Source organism: Rana temporaria, chromosome 2, assembly GCF_905171775.1.
Source record: "Rana temporaria chromosome 2, aRanTem1.1, whole genome shotgun sequence".
Lineage (NCBI taxonomy): Eukaryota > Metazoa > Chordata > Amphibia > Anura > Ranidae > Rana > Rana temporaria.
The window spans coordinates 220,525,309-220,543,103 of record NC_053490.1 but is presented as its reverse complement, the minus strand read 5'-3'; the positions used below and the strand labels follow the sequence as shown (position 1 = coordinate 220,543,103).

Genomic DNA, 17,795 nt, shown 5'->3' with positions numbered 1-17,795 from the left:
ATCCTTGAACACCTGTATGTTTTCTACAGGGCATGTTAACGATCTGTTAACACATGAGATGGCTGCGTCCACTGCAGGAGTAGCCCATCTTTTGGAAAATTTTTCTTCCATAGGATATAGGACAGAGAACCTTTTAGGTGGTAAGAAGATCTTATCTGGCTTGTTCCAATCTTGGAACAAAATTCCCTCTAATAGAGGATGGATCGGAAACACAGCATTGCTTTGAGGCGCCCTCAGTGAGCCCAAAGCTGAAACCGTCGATACCTGGAGATCTGGTACTGGCAAGTTGAATGTCCTATGGACCAAGTCCGACAATCCTTGAATCCACCAGCTCTCCCTCAGGGAGACTGCCCCAGACTCCTCTGTATCCGGGTCTTCGATCCCTGAACCTACTTGGTCCGTGTCCAAGAGGTCGTCCAATTCCCCTGAGGAAAGGACCTCCTCTTCTGAGGGTCCGCGCTCGGGCGACGGAGATCTATTCCGCTTACTGCCCCGCATAGCTGCGGATATCATTTTTTTTTTTTTCCATGCTTTTCTCATCTCTTTTAAAGAGGTGAGTAATACCTCCTCCGTGACCATCTTAGGGCTGGACTGACCCGCGTCAGCTCCAGCCCCAGATCCCGATGGCCCCAAGGCTCCCTGTAGGGAAAACAGCGGCATACCATGGTACAATACCGAGGTACACCTGCTACCTATTGGTATTTGGAACTATAAAAGTTAATTGTCCAAACACCTGTTTGGGGGATAAAAAAATGCTTCCTCTCCCCTAGATGACTTTATTTTTTTTTTTTTTTTTTTTTTCGTTTTTGTTTCAAATCCAGGAAAGAAAAAACATTCTGTCCCCCTGAGTAGTATTGCAAAGAAAAACTATGAGATGGAAAAGAAACAGCCTATTTCTAGGCTTGACAAAACAGTCCTCTGAAGACTGCAATATCCTTTCTGGCCACTGTGTGTCCTCGGCGCCCCGTGCTGCCACTCTGGTCTATGTCCTCAGTTCCAAAGTATTGATGGAACAAACAAGGAAGGGCCGCCCCTTCCTTTAAGCCACTGACCCGCCCTTCCCCCCCAGCAACCTCAAACAGGAAATGCCCCTCCCGACAGGGGGAGGGGGGGGGATTTTGGGAGGAAGGGACCTCTCTGTTCCAGCAAACTGCGGCCTGCAGCCTGGAACCATGAGGAGGCCAGCGTTTTGCCTGCTTGCAGGCTCTGAGGAGGAAGACTGAATGGAGCATCGCCTGGAGGCCTGCAGGTAAGCAAAGCTCTCTGACACACACATATATTTTTATATAACACAGGCCCCACTCAATGCTTTTCCAACACTACAAGGGAGGTCACATCTTATGGGGAATAATACATAGAGAGCCATCCTATCTTTATGATATGTGACTAGTTTGCCAGATGCAGTGCATAACTTTAGGCATGTCCCCTGTGACCCCCCAGAAAAAAACCTGCTAAGAACCAAGTTCCGCAAGTTTTCCCCTCACTTACCTGCTCCATGCCGCAGGACTTTGCCAAGCAAGAGGCCCAATCTTCCCCCATCTCGGTGGGGATGTCTAGACCTTCAGGCCCTGGGTTCCTATGAAGGATCCACTGTCCTGGGCCCATATAGCACCCTGGCAACAGAAAACTTTAGGTACCCAAAGGTTTCTAAGTTCTGGGCCCAGGGTCCAGCTCTCTAAAAAGAAAAGCATTATGGGCTATACCCCAAGGGTTTGGGGTCCGGTTACTGACCACTTTAGCGCTGAGGCTTTTTTGGACAGAACCGGTAGCTCACCTAATCCCAAGGATGCGGAGGCAAGCTAAACCATGACTAACACCTAAGACACTGGCGTAAAAACTGAGGTACTCCTCCTGTGGGAGGGGGTTATATAGGGAGGGGCATTTCCTGTTTGAGATTGCCAGTGTCTACACCTGAAGGTACTCCATATAACCCATATAGTAATGAATGCCGCTCTGTGTCCCGTGATGTACGATAAAGAAAATAGCATTTTTGCTCTGTGGTGCTCAGATGCTGTGAAGTTCCACTTTAAGTCCCATTCAGACTATAGGTTATTGGGCATTAAAGCACCCTGCAATAATGGGACACGGTCAGGAGAGAATAATTAAGGCTGCCAATAATGAACCCTCCTTTGAGAAAGACTGTTTTCTGGCCGTCATTCTGATGCTTTTACTTCAAAGCTGTCTGTGTCGCTGGCCGAGAACAAATATAGAGAAAAGTCATTTGAACACTTTTCTGACACTTTGTGTGCTTGTCCCTGGATTGTGACCAATCATACTGTAGTCTGAAACAGCCAGGCATTTTAGAATTTAAGGAGGCTTACAATGGCAGCCCTAATACGTCTTATAACTCTGAGGCAGCCCATTCAATTGCATTAGGATGGCAGTGCAACTTAAAGCATGTGTTACCCCAACACTTCATATTCCTGATTTGTCTGTACTTGTATGGAAAAGTATCCGGTTCTATTTGTATAGCTTCCTTTGTGTAAAATCCCTGGCATTTCTACCAGTCCTTCTGCTTTCCTATTAGAAAAAAAAAAACGGACCGCACTAAGCAGGAAAGCACATCGTGATCCATCCTCTAAGCTATGCTGGAAACTTAGGCCCGTTTCACACTGAGGAATATTTTAGGCGTTGGCGCATAAATAACGCCAAGGGCTTTCACACCGAGGCGATGCGCTGGCGGGAGAAAAATAAATAAATAAAAAATCTTCTGCAAGTGGCATCTTTGGAGCGGTGTATATACCGCTCCTTCCCATTGAAAACAATGGGACACCGCGGTAATACCACCCGCAATGCGCCTCTGCAGAGGCGCATTGCAGACGGTATTAACCCTTTTTCGGCCACTAGCGGGGGTCAATACCGTACCACTAGCGGCCGAATACTGCCGCAATTCCGCAGCAATTTCGACAGTATATCGCTGCTAAGCCCCCATTCACACCTAGGCGTTTTGTCGCCTGTAGTGTGACGCCGCTGCCGCCAGAGGGATGAAAACACATTGCCCTCTATGGAGATGGTTCACATCTCCACGCCGAACGCCTGCCGCCTGAAAAAAGGTCCCGGACCTTTTTTTCAGGCGGCGTTTGGCATAGGAGATGGGAACCATCTCCATAGGGGGGCACATCTAGGCGGACAATCGTGGCGATTTGTCGCCGCAAATCGCGGTACAAAACGCTGCTATTTGTCGCCGCAATTCGCGGGACAAAACGCAGCGATTTTGTCCGCCTAGATGTGAATGGGCTCTAAAAATAGCAGCGCTAAACCGCCACCTCACATACTGCCCCAGTGTGAAAAGGGCCTTAGCGCTGCTCTCCTCCAATGACCAGACTTGTCCTGACACACCCACTGCACAGCCCGTCACTGGGAAAATCAGTGCGATGCCATTTCTCCTCACCACAGCTCTTAAAAAGTAGAACTTCCGCTTTAACCACTTCAGCCCCAGACCATTTGGCTGGCCAAAGACCAGAGCACTTTTTGCGATTCGGCACTGCGTCGCTTTAACTGACAATTGCGCGGTCGTGCGACGTGGCTCCCAAACAAAATGTATGTATTTTTTTCCCACAAATAGGAGCTTTTTGGTGGTATTTGATCACCTCTGCGGTTTTCATTTTTTGTGCCATCAACAAAAATAGAGCGACAATTTAAAAAAAAAAAAAAAAAAAAAAAAGCAAATATTTTGTACTTTTTGCTATAATAAATATCCCCATTTAAAAAAAAAATAAAAAAAAAAAGCCAATTTCTCTCAGTTTAGGCCGATACGCATTCTTCTACATATTTTTGGTTAAAAAAAAAAAAATATCGCAATAAGTTTTTATTGATTGGTTTGCGCAAAAGTTATAGTGTCTACAAAATAGTTAACTTTTTTATTTTTTTTACTTGTTATGGCGGCGATCTGCGATTTTTTTTCATGACTGCGACATTATGGCGGACACATTTGACACTATTTTGGGACCATTTACACCCTTATACAGCAATAAAAATGCACAGATTACTGTATAAATGTGACTGGCGGGCGGGAAGGGGTCAAGTGTGTCCTAGAGAGTGATTCTAACTGTTGGCGTGGCTTACCGTGACACGTCACTGATCGCTACTTCTGATGAGAGGGAGCAGACGATCAGTGTTGTGTCACCAGGCAGAACAGGAAGATGCCTTGTTTACAAAGGCATCCCCCCCTTTCTGCTGTTCCGTGACCCGATCGCGGGACACAGAGTCTGCGTGGTGGGCACGTGCCTGCTAGGGGGCAGGTTTAAAGCAACGTGTATATATGTTGCTTTGCCTGCCCGTGCCATTCTGCCGACGTACATCTACGTGAGGTAGTCGTCGAGCACTCCTCGCCCCCTTGCATGCCATTTTTTTGGGGGGGGTACCTAGTTTTGACAGGTACTTCCTGTCCCACTTCTATTTGGCGAGGCGATGGAAGCAGACTTCTCCTCTCTCCCTGTAATCTTCTGGGACCTGTGACACATCCCAGAAGATTGCCTGGCCACCAAGAGCACAGAGAGACTCGCGCATGAGCAGCGTGCCCCCGGCTGTGAAGCCACGAGCTGTCACAGCTGGGTGCCCGCACTTGCAATAACAGCACCGCAGAGAGGTGGGGGGAGAGGAGCCAGGCTTCGGGCGGCCACAACGCTGGACCATGGGACAGGCGAATGCGTTTATTAAGTCAGCAGCTACACTTTTTGAAGCTGCTGACTTTAAATAAACGTACAAAATGAGTGGAACGCCGCTTTGGGCAGCTGAGAACAGAGGGAGTGTGATCACAGAAGAAGAAGAAAAGAAGAAAATGTTTTTTATTCATGAATGTTTTTATAGCTATACAAAAATGTTTTGCCTTTCATTTCATTTTAAACTAAGTGCCGGTTCACACTACAGCGACTTGGGATCCGACTTGTCAGACCTCAATAAGAAATTCCATTATAGTTAATGAGAGCCATCTTAATGTACACTATTGAAGTCGCTCCGACTTCAGAAAAGGTTCCTGTACTACTTCTAGTCATAAATTTTAATGGAAGTTGCTTCCAAGTCGGATCTCCATCTTAACTGAAGCAACTTTCCAGGAAAATAAAAAAAGTTTACTCAGGCAAACCCCTCCCTCCCACAGAGCCGATTATTCTGTGATTGGCCAAAGTCGCCTGTCCTGGAGGCAACGTTAAGTCGCGTTGTAAGTTGCTCAGAGTGGCGTTGAAGTTGCATCCAAATCGTCTTGCAAAGTCGCGCTGTAAGTCGGGTTGCCCCTGTGTAAACCGGCACTAAATGGCTTGTTTTGCAAGGTGATCATTTACAATAACTAACACGCAACAAACTACAAGCCCATTTTTCCTCCTAAACACTCCATACCACAGTGCACCGATTGTTCAAATCTGTGCGTTTTGCGTCCCTGTGATAAAGTGCTTAGAAGTGCCTTTCAAAATAAATGGCACCACAACACACTGCCAATTGTGCATTACCGCAATGCATCAGTATGACTTGGCCCTTGAATGACAGAGATATAGTAATTAAATTCAGCTACATATAACTCCAGATGGGAGTGGATACTTACGAGTTTAAAAAAGAAGTCTAGCCAAAGCTCATTTGGCTGGACTTCTACGGCTCACAGGACTGCAATTAGTTTTGCACTCCTGTGACCTGTTTTCAGCAGAGCGGACTGAAGTCCGCTCTGACGTCACAGAAATCAGTCCAGGCACTGTGACAACGGGAGTCTGGGTCCATCAGGTGCCTGGACTGATACCCCGCTCAGCCTCTCAACAAGCCGCCTAGAGCCTGAGACGGACGCTCCCCGCCCCTCCACAGCTCAGCGCTCCAGTGAGCGGGGAGGAGCAGAGAGGAGAGCTGCTGATGGACAGTCTGCAGCTCTCTGCTCAGTGAACCGTGAGAACCGAGCCATCGGCGGTGTTCGATCGCTTGGTTCTCAGTGCATAGGCGCCAAGGGACAGATTCAGCATCAAACAGATTCTGCATTCACCTAGGCCAGCATGGATTGCAAAAGAAATCCTATACTTCCACTTTTACATACAGGCGAGCTTATAAAGCTTGCCAATAGGTAAAAATGATGTTCGTCACTGCCAGAAGTTTTCACCCAATTAGAATGCATTAAGAGCAGGCAAGTATAACAATTTTTTTTATTTTTTATAAAAAAATAACACAACCACACACCTTTAGAACCACTTTAAAGCTATATAAAACTGCAGTTTTGTGACGCTGGCTGCCCTAAAAGGCGAGTTGTGCCCAACTTAAAGTGTTGAAGTTCATACTCCTGTTGAGTCCTATAAAGGGTGTACTGAACTAGGCAAGGTTGCCTTCCTGCTCTTGCATTATACTGGGCTAGAGCACACTAAACCAAAAATGTAATATACATTGATGCTGCATCCACCTAGGTGAGTATCTTTTTTGGAAAACCTATACTTCCCTTTTAGGTCCCTTTCACACTTGCACGACTTGTCGCATGACAAGTGGTACCCCATGATTTCTAATGGGTACTCTTCATATCTGTGCGACTTCAAAGTAGTCCCTGCACTATTTTGGTCCGACTTTGATGCAACTTGAGGTCACGCGGCTTTCAGGTTGCACAAGTGTGAAAGGGCCCTTAAGGAGATATGAGAGGGGTGTCTTATACAGTAGTCACAAATATGGTTCTCAAATTCCTTTATAGCAGACTTCAGTTTATATTTTCAGCTGGTAGTACAAAAACATGAAACACTTATAGCTCTTGAAAACATTTACAGATGAAACTTAATAACTCCACATAGTGCCAAGACCTAGTACCAATTCTGCATTGCCCAAAAAAATAGAACACTTGAAATCCATTATTTTTCTTGAGTGCCTTAGCTGATGCCTTTTTCATAAGCTTCAGGTCAAAATGTTCATCTACCGCATAAGAAGGGAGTGTCCAGCAATGTTGGCCGTCTTATCTATTTATATAAAACAAGCTTACATGTGTCCTTATATGGCAGTGTGTACCCTATACACCAACATGATGTACTGCCAGAGATTGTTAAACAAAATAAGGGAATATTCAAGAGTTAGAAAAAAATAAAAAAGTAAATAAGAAAACAGTACCAACTCATTAAAAGCGGAGGGTCCATCTATATCTATCTACAGTATCTATCTATCTATCTACAGTATCTATCTATCTATCTATCTACAGTATCTATCTATCTATCTATCTACAGTATCCATCTATCTCTCTCATTTATTTATTTATATTTATTAAAAGCCAGCAGCTACAAATACTGAAGTGGATAAATTGCTCATCTCTCCACGGCCATCCGCGGCGCATCTGCACTGGTGCCCGCTGTCTCCTGGGACCAGTGTGTTTCCCAGAAGACAGCAAAATAAAAAGGATGATAAGCTTGTGGCCTATATGGCCATGTTTTGCTGAACAGAAGAATAAAAATCTACAAATCGAGGATTAGTTCACACAACAGTGTAAGCATTACAGCATCTGTGCCGAGGTGTATGAAAGCAGCATTGAACCCCAACATTTAACACACAGCAGCTTACCAATTATTAGCTGTGATGGCTGCATCAGTTTCACCCCCTCGGTTTTCACCCGGTGATCTGGCCAGTAACACCTCCTGTATTAGTGAAACAACTCTGGAGGAATAAGCATAGGAGGCACAGTAGACAGCAGCATTGTCAGGCTGGTGGGGAGGGTAGTGTTAAATGTATTAGCAGATTCAAATACAACAAAATGAAGCCAAACTCCAGCTCCCACTTTATTTTCAGTTACAGCAAACCATTTCTTTCCCTTTTGGGAAAAAGGTTTTGCATAAATAAAAAAACTGATCATTTTAAATCACCCCTGCCTGTGCCAAGTGGTTTATCTCATCCATGTAAACCGATACATTCCGCTGGAGAGCTTGTACTTTTCGAAAACAGACTTACTGGCTGGATCAACAGAAGAAAGCATTAAGAGAAAATCACATCGAAGAATTGGTAAGCTGCAGTTGGTATTAAATGTTTGCTTTTGGGTTCAGTACCACTTTAAAGAGCATTATTGTAATCGCTGATGCATACGAGACTTTACATCACGCAGCCTCAGAAAGAGGACACTAGGAAAGAGAAACACTTTACCAAAAATGTTTATTAGTAAATGCTTTTGATAACAATTTGTACTGTGCAATCCCATGCAGATGCATGGTGAGGAAGTGGGATGAACTGTATACCGTTGCACCAAAAAGGTTGCATGCATTATTTTAGCACAAAACCAGGCAACAAAGTGTAGAAGTGTGACCAACACCGGAGTTCCGCAAAATTATTATTATAAGTCAGTAGCTACAAATACTGCAGCTGCTGACTTCATATATGGACACTTACCTGTCCAGGTAGCCCACGATGTCGGCACCCGAACTCTCCCTCGGCTCTCGGGTGCTGCCGCCCCCATCTTTGGTAAGGGAATCAGGAAGTGAAGTCTTGCGGCTTCACTTCCTGGTTCCCTACTGCGCATGCGCAAGTCGCACTGCACAATCCCACTGGTCCCTGCTGTCTTCTGGGACATGTGTGTCTCCCAGAAGCCTGCTATTTAAGGAGGGTTTTGTTAAAAAAAAAAAAAAAGAAGAAGAGAAAAAAAGAAAGCCATGTGACCACTTACCTTTATTTCATTTGTTAAACAGGACAGAATTCTTCCTTGACGTCCTGAGCATCAAATATCCTCCTGCAGCATACACATGACTAACACAGAGCAAAGCTCTAAATATTGACACACACACAAACCAGCTTCCTGGGCAGTACTTCCTCTTTTTAACCACAAAAGCATATGAGGTCAAACAAGCAGGCTTGTCCTTTAAAGAGCAGTAGGACGACTACAAAAGAAAATACACACACACACACACACACACACACACACACACACCAGGGATGAACAAATCCCAGGAACTAGATACAGCGCTCCCAAAAATTACAGCTAGCTTTTCTATTTCTAAAGTAGAGGCACATTCTTGCCAACCACCGAACGACACAATATTACACAGTGGGATAAAGAGAGGATGTGCCCACTCTCCCCATACCTTGGATATTGTGGCGTTTTCAGAGGGTGGTACTTTGCATTAAAGCAGCAGGTATCCATGAGCAGCAAACTATAGCAAGTACTATACATCAGTGCCAAGTTGCCAGCCTGATTGGGTCTGCTTCATTCTGAAAACACCAGTTTCTACGAGGGCTGTCAATTCCTGCACCAATACAGAAGGTTTTTCACCTTATTGCATAAAATGCATTAAAAGGTGAAAAACCATGAGATTTTACAACCACTTTAAAATTTCCATATGGTTTTTGCGATTACTTCTAATCTACTCTTATACAAGTACCCGTGCAAATGCTTAGTATCGGCACTGATACCGATATTGGGGCAACGCTAACAGAGAGGGAAATGTCTCCAAATGGGGACACTGACAGCAATAATTTTGCCTTTAGTTTACTTTACAGTCTCAGGATTGAATGGAGAGCAATACCACAACTGCGACCCTAAAAGACAACATTGAGCAATGTTATGTGACCCATTCTAGATTCCCATAATGGACACATATATTGCAATGGTTTCTTAATTTGATTCTGCTCTGGTACCATCATGTACTGTATAAAGACTTGTGATTATACTGTATAGTCACATTATTGGGATAGAACATTTTTCAGAAGAAATATACACATGCTTTAACACTATGAAGAATGTAGACCTAATAAAACAAATGTGGCATGGGTAAATACTGCTTTGTATTTGTATACAATCTGCATTGCTGACCCTTGATTTCTGTGCAATTTAGCACAGTACCTTTTCCACAGGTATAAAAATGTCAACAAAAAGATCCAGCTGCCAGTGGACCCATCTGGATCCTTCTCCACATAAAAAAAAAAAAAGGGGCAAGTGTAGTCTCACATATTTTTGTATTGCTGCAATTGTGCATCTGCCTGTGAGGAGGTCTGTGCCAACACAGATTGTGTTATGCAGGAGCCCCTATTCAACAAATATGCATATTCAACAAAGGTCCACTGACAGCTGTCAATGTTGGCAGATGTGTATAGGCGTGGAGCCAACAGTATCCCATGGCCTTACAAAGCACAGAAGGCTTTTTATACATGTGCTAATAGGAGCGTCATTGCAGTCAATCAAGAGGTATCAGGTATAAGTATAAGTATACTAGAAAACTGCATAAACAGTGCCTTGCGAAAATATTAGGCCCCCTTGAACTTTGCGACCTTTTGCCACATTTCAGGCTTCAAACATAAAGATATAAAACTGTAATTTTTTTAGGAAGAATCAACAACAAGTGGGACACAATCATGAAGTGGAACAAAATTTATTGGATATTTCAAACTTTAACAAATAAAAAACTGAAAAAATTTACCGTGCAAAATTATTCAGCCCCCTCAAGTTAATACTTTGTAGCGCCACCTTTTGCTGCGATTACAGCTGTAAGTCGCTTGGGGTATGTCTCTATTAGTTTTGCACATCAAGAGACTGAAATTTTTGCCCATTCCTCCTTGCAAAACAGCTCGAGCTCAGTGAGGTTGGATGGAGAGCGTTTGTGAACAGCAGTTTTCAGTTCTTTCCACAGATTCTCGATTGGATTCAGGTCTGGACTTTGACTTGGCCATTCTAACACCTGGATATGTTTATTTGTAAACCATTCCATTGTAGATTTTGCTTTATGTTTTGGATCATTGTCTTGTTGGAAGACAAATCTCCGTCCCAGTCTCAGGTCTTTTGCAGACTCCATCAGGTTTTCTTCCAGAATGGTCCTGTATTTGGCTCCATCCATCTTCCCATCAATTTTAGCCATCTTCCCTGTTCCTGATGAAGAAAAGCAGGCCCAAACCATGATTCTGCCACCACCATGTTTGACAGTGGGGATGGTGTGTTCAGGGTGATGAGCTGTGTTGCTTTTACGCCAAACATAAGGTTTTGCATTGTTGCCAAAAAGTTTGATTTTAGTTTCATCTGACCAGAGCACCTTCTTCCACATGTTTGGTGTGTCTCCCAGGTGGCTTGTGGCAAACTTTAAACACTTTTTATGGATATCTTTAAGAAATGGCTTTCTGCTTGCCACTCTTCCATAAAGGCCAGATTTGTGCAGTATACGAGTGATTGTTGTCCTATGGACAGAGTCTCCCACCTCAGCTGTAGATCTCTGCAGTTCATCCAGAGTGATCATGGGCCTCTTGGCTGCATCTCTGATCAGTCTTCTCCTTGTATGAGCTGAAAGTTTAGAGGGACAGCCAGGTCTTCGGAGATTTGCAGTGGTCTGATACTCCTTCCATTTCAATATTATCGCTTGCACAGTGCTCCTTGGGATGTTTAAAGCTTGGGAAATCTTTTTGTATCCAAATCCGGCTTTAAACATCTCCACAACAGTATCTCGGACCTGCCTGGTGTGTTCCTTGTTCTTTATGATGCTCTCTGCGCTTTAAACGGACCTCTGAGACTATCACAGTGCAGGTGCATTTATACGGAGACTTGATTACACACAGGTGGATTCTATTTATCATCATTAGTCATTTAGGTCAACATGGGATCATTCAGAGATCCTCACTGAACTTCTGGAGAGAGTTTGCTGCACTGAAAGTAAAGGGGCTGAATAATTTTGCACGCCCAATTTTTCAGTTTTTTATTTGTTAAAAAAAGTTTGAAATATCCAATAAATTTCGTTCCACTTCATGATTGTGTCCTACTTGTTGATTCTTAAAAAAAAAAAAAAAAAAAAAATTACAGTTTTATATCTTTGTTTGAAGCCTGAAATGTGGCAAAAGGTCGCAAAGTTCAAGGGGGCCGAATACTTCGCAAGGCACTGTGACTATGACCCTATAAAAGACATTTAAGGCCCATTCACACCTGAGCGTTTTGTAGCCTGAAGCTATAAAAACGCTAGAGGGAAAAAATCCATTGTTCTCAATGGAGATGATTCACATCTCCACTCCAAAACGCCTGAAGCCGAACGCCTGAAGCGCAAACAAGTTCTGGACCCTTTTTTGTCGTGCAAATCGGGCCGATTTTGGCGTTTTTGAACGTTTTTATTCCCATAGAAACAAATGGAAATGCTCGATTCAAGCGTCTAGCGCGACTCGCTTTAATCTGTTCTGTGAAATAGAATATTCACCCAGGAAGAAGATATAAAAAATTTAAAAAATCTACATAGCAACAAAATGATGAAAGAGATGATAGTTTTTTAATTTTAGCCAATAGGAAAAACTAAGTTCAAAAACATCGGACAACGGTGTATGCAAACACACGAATACGACAAAACGCCGAAAACACTACGCTCAGGTGTGAATGCGGCCTTACAAAGTAACCTAAAAAGGTGTAGGAGAAAAACACAAAAAAAACAAAAACACACACACACACACACTTTATCCAACAACTAGTTCTCGTTTCCAGCTACCAGAATAAAAATGCCTGTCTGATGAAGCAGATCTGCCCCCTACAGGACACACAGAAACATATCAAATGTACCAATATCCATAAAAGGAAATCTTACACCCTGTCAGAGAAGAAGTCTGAAATTCAGCCCATCAAGCCAAAATACACACGTTACATTTTACTAACTGCTCAAGTCAGCTCAGACATTTGTTAAAGTTTTGCAAACTTATGGATATGACAATAGTTTTGGGGAAAAGAAATGTTGTTTCAGAACATACATAATGCATAGCAAAGTAAAACATTTTTGTTAAGAGCTGTGCAAACTGTTGGCGCTATATAAATTATGTAATAATAATAATAATAATAAGTATTCTAGGAACAAGTGTGAAAAATTGAAACATTTAAATGGCAATTACTGGAGACACTTTGGGGTTTATTTACTAATGGCAAATCAACTTTGCACTACAAGTGCACTTGGAAGTGCAGTCGGTGTAGATCTGAGGGGGACATGCAAGGAAAATAAAAAACAGCATTTTTGCTTGTACATGATAGAAATCAGCAGAGCTTCCCCTCAGATCTACAGCGACTGCGCTCCCAAGTGCACTTGGAACCACTTTGTGTCTACTGTAATGGGCCTTGGAGGAAGAGGGGGCTGAAGCAGTTTGCTCATACAGATCAAAGTTTTTTGCTCCATGTGAACATCAGTGAGGACCCCAGAAAGGAGAGAGAGGGGGGGATAAAAAAAAAAAAAAAAAAAAAAAATGCTTTAACCACTTCAGCCCTGTAAAGTTTTACCCCCTTAATGACCAGGCCGTTTTGCTGCGATATGGCACTGTGTTACTTTAGCTGACAATTATCACGTCTACAAAACAGGTGATAGATTTATGGCATTTTTTTTTTTTTTTTTTACTAGTAATGGCGGTAATCAGCAGACAGATCGGACGCCTGACATTTTTTTGGTAGCCAGTGACATCATTAGGTCCGGTTCACACTAGTACGATGCCAGACATTGCTGGGCACATTGTGATGTCTGTGTGATGCGATTTTAGCCATACACACTGTATGGCTGAAATAGCATTGCATTCGGACCAACATGGTGCAGGACCCTTGTTTTGCTCCGTACTGGAATCGGATCGCATGAATGTTCACACCTATGCGATCAGATTCCTGCACCATTTTACAGTTCGCACTGCGATCTGCAAAATGATCTGGGGGTGTCAACTTTACATTGACAGCCGCAGCGGTTTGCAGATCTCAGTGTGAACCAGGTGCGATGCGGGTACGCGCACTGGATTCGCAGGGTTCACGCATTGCACTAGTGTGAACTGGGCCTTACAGTAATCAGTGCTAAAAATATGCACAGACATTGTACTAATGACACTGGCAGGGACGGGGTTAACATCAGGGGCGATTAAGGGGTTAACCGTGTTCCCTGGGCGTGTTTACCAACTGTATGGAGAATAGGCTGCCTGGGGATAACACAGAGATCAGTCTTCCTCCATAGCAGAAAGACAGGATCTCAGTAATCCCCTGTCAGAACGGCAGCCAGACCCACTAATTGGCTCCCCTGCTGGCCAATCGGCGCGCACCCACAGAAGCTATTGCACAACTTGCTGTACCACAGAAGCTAGTGAACAAATCACTGTACCGCTATGGTGATTCACGCAGCCGAGCCACCTTGCTCAGTATAACTGGGGCAGGTGGTTGGCAAGTGCTTAATCAACCAGCACGACTTTGCCAGATTATAAATAGAGGTACACCGAATGTAAATTTGTGCTGAAACTGAAAGTTTAGGATGCACTTGGCTGAAACTGAACCGATAACATTTTTATTTAGAAATATATTGTATTATAATCGACTCTAATTTTAATATTGTGAATTTAAATGAATAGGAATTTGTCACCCAAATGAAGAAAAAAAAAATGCATCCCTTTAAATTTGATGCATGTCTTCACACAAAAAATGCAGCAAACAAACACACCTCCCTGTTGAAACGCACTGAGCACGCAGCGAGAAAGCAATAACAACGCACCCGTGTTATGTCTTTGATGCAGTTTGAGTCACAGGTCCTATGAAAAGCGTTTTCAGTGCCAGGAATCGGCCGGCACCTTTTTCTCTATTGGCAAAATGCTGAAAACACAATTTTCAGTAGATCTGACGAAATTTCCGTGCATCTCCAATTATAAAGCTCAATGTCAACACAATAGAAGTACCGGTAGTTATTTTTACCATTATGCATATATAACACACAATTCAATCCAGTATTTCAGATATCAGTAGGTTAACACATGTATACAACTCTTGTACATGCAGAAGAGCTTCCAGAAATAATTAGCTGGTATATACAGCAGAGGTACACCCTACATCCTGACAAGAGGGATATACATAACTGGGCCGAGACCACATGTGACCCCCATGCACTGGTCGTGAACCTTATGCATAAGAAAAAGCTATGTCGACATTTCATCACAATGTTTTTTTCTTATTAGGAATACCAGGAGGGTTGGGGGAACCGGGGGTTGGAGGATGCTGGTTGGGTTTTGCCTCTTCATGAAAACCTATACATTTTTGGTTCTACCAGGAATAACACTTTTCTCCACAGTTAGGGCTCATTTGTGGTTGTGCAGTGTGTTACAGCAAATTGTGTAAAACGTTGAACAAGGGCAGTCTATTCATTTTGAAATGGGTTGCTAATGCACCCCAGCATGTCCAAAATTGGACCCGATTTTTTTTTTTTTGTAACTTAATGCACTACTGTGAAACAAATGCCACCACAACACACCATTGCACATTAACAGCAGCATGTGTTGTCAAAACAGATGGGGGTATTTTTGCCACACAGGGTGTGTGGTTACTTTAGGCTAAATTGGATAAGATGCGTGATGAATCATTTTTCAGAGTTTAGATCACGGTTGCGGTGTGGCCCAAATGATTGACGGACGAGTTTGACATGTGGTTTTTGAACTCGACATGCCATGTTAAATTTGCTACTGCTGTGATGCTTTGTATGTGAACAGCCCCCGTCGGCTCTATTGTAGGCTTAGGGAATGGAGGGGGGGGGGGGATATAGAACAGTGAAAAGGCCTAATGCCCTGTACACACGATCGGTTCATCCGATGAAGACGGATTTTTTCCGGGGGGGGGGGGGTTTGGGCGGGGAAACGCAATAAGCGTTTATCAGTTGGTTTGCGCAAAATGTATAGCGTTTACAAAATAGGGGATAGTTTTATTGCATTTTTATAAAAAAAAATTTTTTTTACTACTAATGGTGGCGATCAGCGATTTTTTTTTGTGACTGCGACATTATGGCGGACACTTCGGACAATTTTGACACATTTTTGGGACCATTGTCATTTTCACAGCAAAAAATGCATTTTAAATTGCATTGTTTATTGTGAAAATGACAGTTGCAGTTTGGGAGTTAACCACAGGAGGCAGTGAAGGAGTTATGTTTCACCTAGTGTGTGTTTACAACTGTAGGGGGTGTGGCTGTAGGTCTGACGTCATCGATTGTGTCTCCTGAAAAAAAAAACCTACGTTAGGCTTACCGGTAACGGTATTTCTATGAACCTTCCAGGACGGCACCCGAGAGATGATGGCTCCTCCCTGCAGGAAACACAATCACATGACAGTTTAAAAAGCCCCACCCTTCCCCTTGCTCCCCAGTATGTAATAGAGTAATTCTGAACTGGTTCACAAGGGACGTAGTCCTTATAGGTACTTACCTTTTCCCTCCACATAGGGCGGGAAGTAGGCCTGCCGTCCTGGAAGGTTCATAGAAATACCGTTACCGGTAAGCCTAACGTAGGTTTTCTCTTATTACCTTCCAGGACGGCACCCGAGAGGATAATCAAGTATACACAGGCCTACCTTCAGGGTGGGACCACAGCTTGTAGAACCTTTCGACCAAAGGCTAAGTCTTGCTGTGATAACATTTCCACACGGTAGTGCTTCAGGAATGTGTGATGGCTGGACCAGGTAGCCGCGCTGCGGATTTGTTCCCAGGAGGCCCCTGCTTTCTCAGCCCAGGAAGTTGCCAAGGATCTAGTAGAGTGAGCCTTGATTTTACCGGGAGCAGTCGCTCCTGTGCATACATAGGCTATGGATATAGCCTCTCTAATCCATCTTGAGACTGAGACCTTTGAAGCCTGCAGTCCCTTCCTGGGCCCAGCATGTAGAACTAATAGGTGATTGGATCTCCTAAAACTCTTAGTTCTCTCTAGGTAGGTGAGAAGACACCTTCTTACGTCTAAAAAATGAAATTTCTTTTCTTTCTCGTTCTTTGGTTCAGAACAAAATGACGGCAATATTATGTCTTGCGTCCTATTAAATAAGGATGCCACTTTAGGTAAATACAGGGGGTCTGCTCTAAGAGTGATCCTATCTGCCTGTACTCTCAGGAAGGGTTCTTTCATGGATAGCGCCTGCAAATCCCCTACCCTCCTGGCCGAAGTAATGGCTAACAAAAAAGTAAATTTTAAGGTTAGAAACTTAAGGGAAACCTCTTCCAGAGGTTCGAATGGGTGTATAGATAACGCCTCTAACACCCTAGTTAAGTCCCAAGGCGGACAACTATGTTTCTGGACTGGAGAAATTCTTTCTCTAGCCAACAAAAAACGTCTAATAAGGTCCTCTTTGGCCAATCTTTTGTCAAGATAGACTGAGAGGGCCGCTATCTGGACCCGAAGGGTACTAACTTTTAATCCCATGTCTACCCCATCCTGGAGGAAGTCCAGGATAACCGGGATAGAGGTTGAGGATACCCGTCTTTTCTTGCCCCAGGAACAGAAGGTCTTCCACACTTAAAGATAAATCTTTTGAGTTACTGATTTCCTGCTCATGAGGAGAGTACTAATGACTTTCTCCGAGTAGCCTTTGCGTTCTAAGATCTGGCGCTCACTAACCAGGCCGCTAGCTGAAAAAATTCCGGGCTGGAGTGAAGTACTGGGCCCTGCCTGAGGAGATCTGCCCTGTACGGGAGTTTTATTGGTTCCCCTATCGCCATGGATCTTAGGTTTGCAAACCAAGTTCTTCTTGGCCACCATGGTGCTATCAGAAGAATCTGGCCTGGAGACCTGCTGAGTTTTTGGAGGACTCGCGGAATCAGCACCACCGGCGGGAAAGCATAGGCCAGCCCGAAGTCCCAGGTTTGGGATAGTGCGTCCAGACCCTCCGACTGTGGTTCCCTGGAAATCGAGAAATACCTTCCCACCTTCCTGTTTTGTCGGTTGGCAAATAGGTCTATCTCTGGATTTCCGAAGATCTGGACCAGAGTTTGAAAGACCTCTGGGTTCAGTTCCCATTCTTCCTGCCTCAACTGGTAACGGCTGAGGAAGTCTGCTTCTGTATTGTTCGTCCCCTTTATGTGTATGGCTGAAATAGAGACTACTCTTCCTTCTGCCCATTCCAAGATCTCCTTGGATAGTTCTAGTAGGGGACTGGATCTGGTCCC

The 17,795-nt window shown here is 43.8% G+C and overlaps 1 protein-coding gene across 2 annotated transcripts in view; it reads right to left on the bottom strand.

The window, feature by feature from the left end:
- Window positions 1-17,795, bottom strand: part of LIMS1 (LIM zinc finger domain containing 1) — a 112,246-nt gene that overhangs the window by 58,254 nt on the left and 36,197 nt on the right. The window contains exon 1 of one of the 2 annotated variants that reach the window (XM_040336468.1): window positions 8,588-8,773. The exons of the other annotated variant lie outside the window; for it this stretch is intronic. The gene's annotated coding sequence lies outside the window, so the exon portion shown is untranslated. Of the gene's footprint in view, window positions 1-8,587; window positions 8,774-17,795 lie in introns of those variants that run through there. 2 annotated transcript variants of the gene reach the window in all.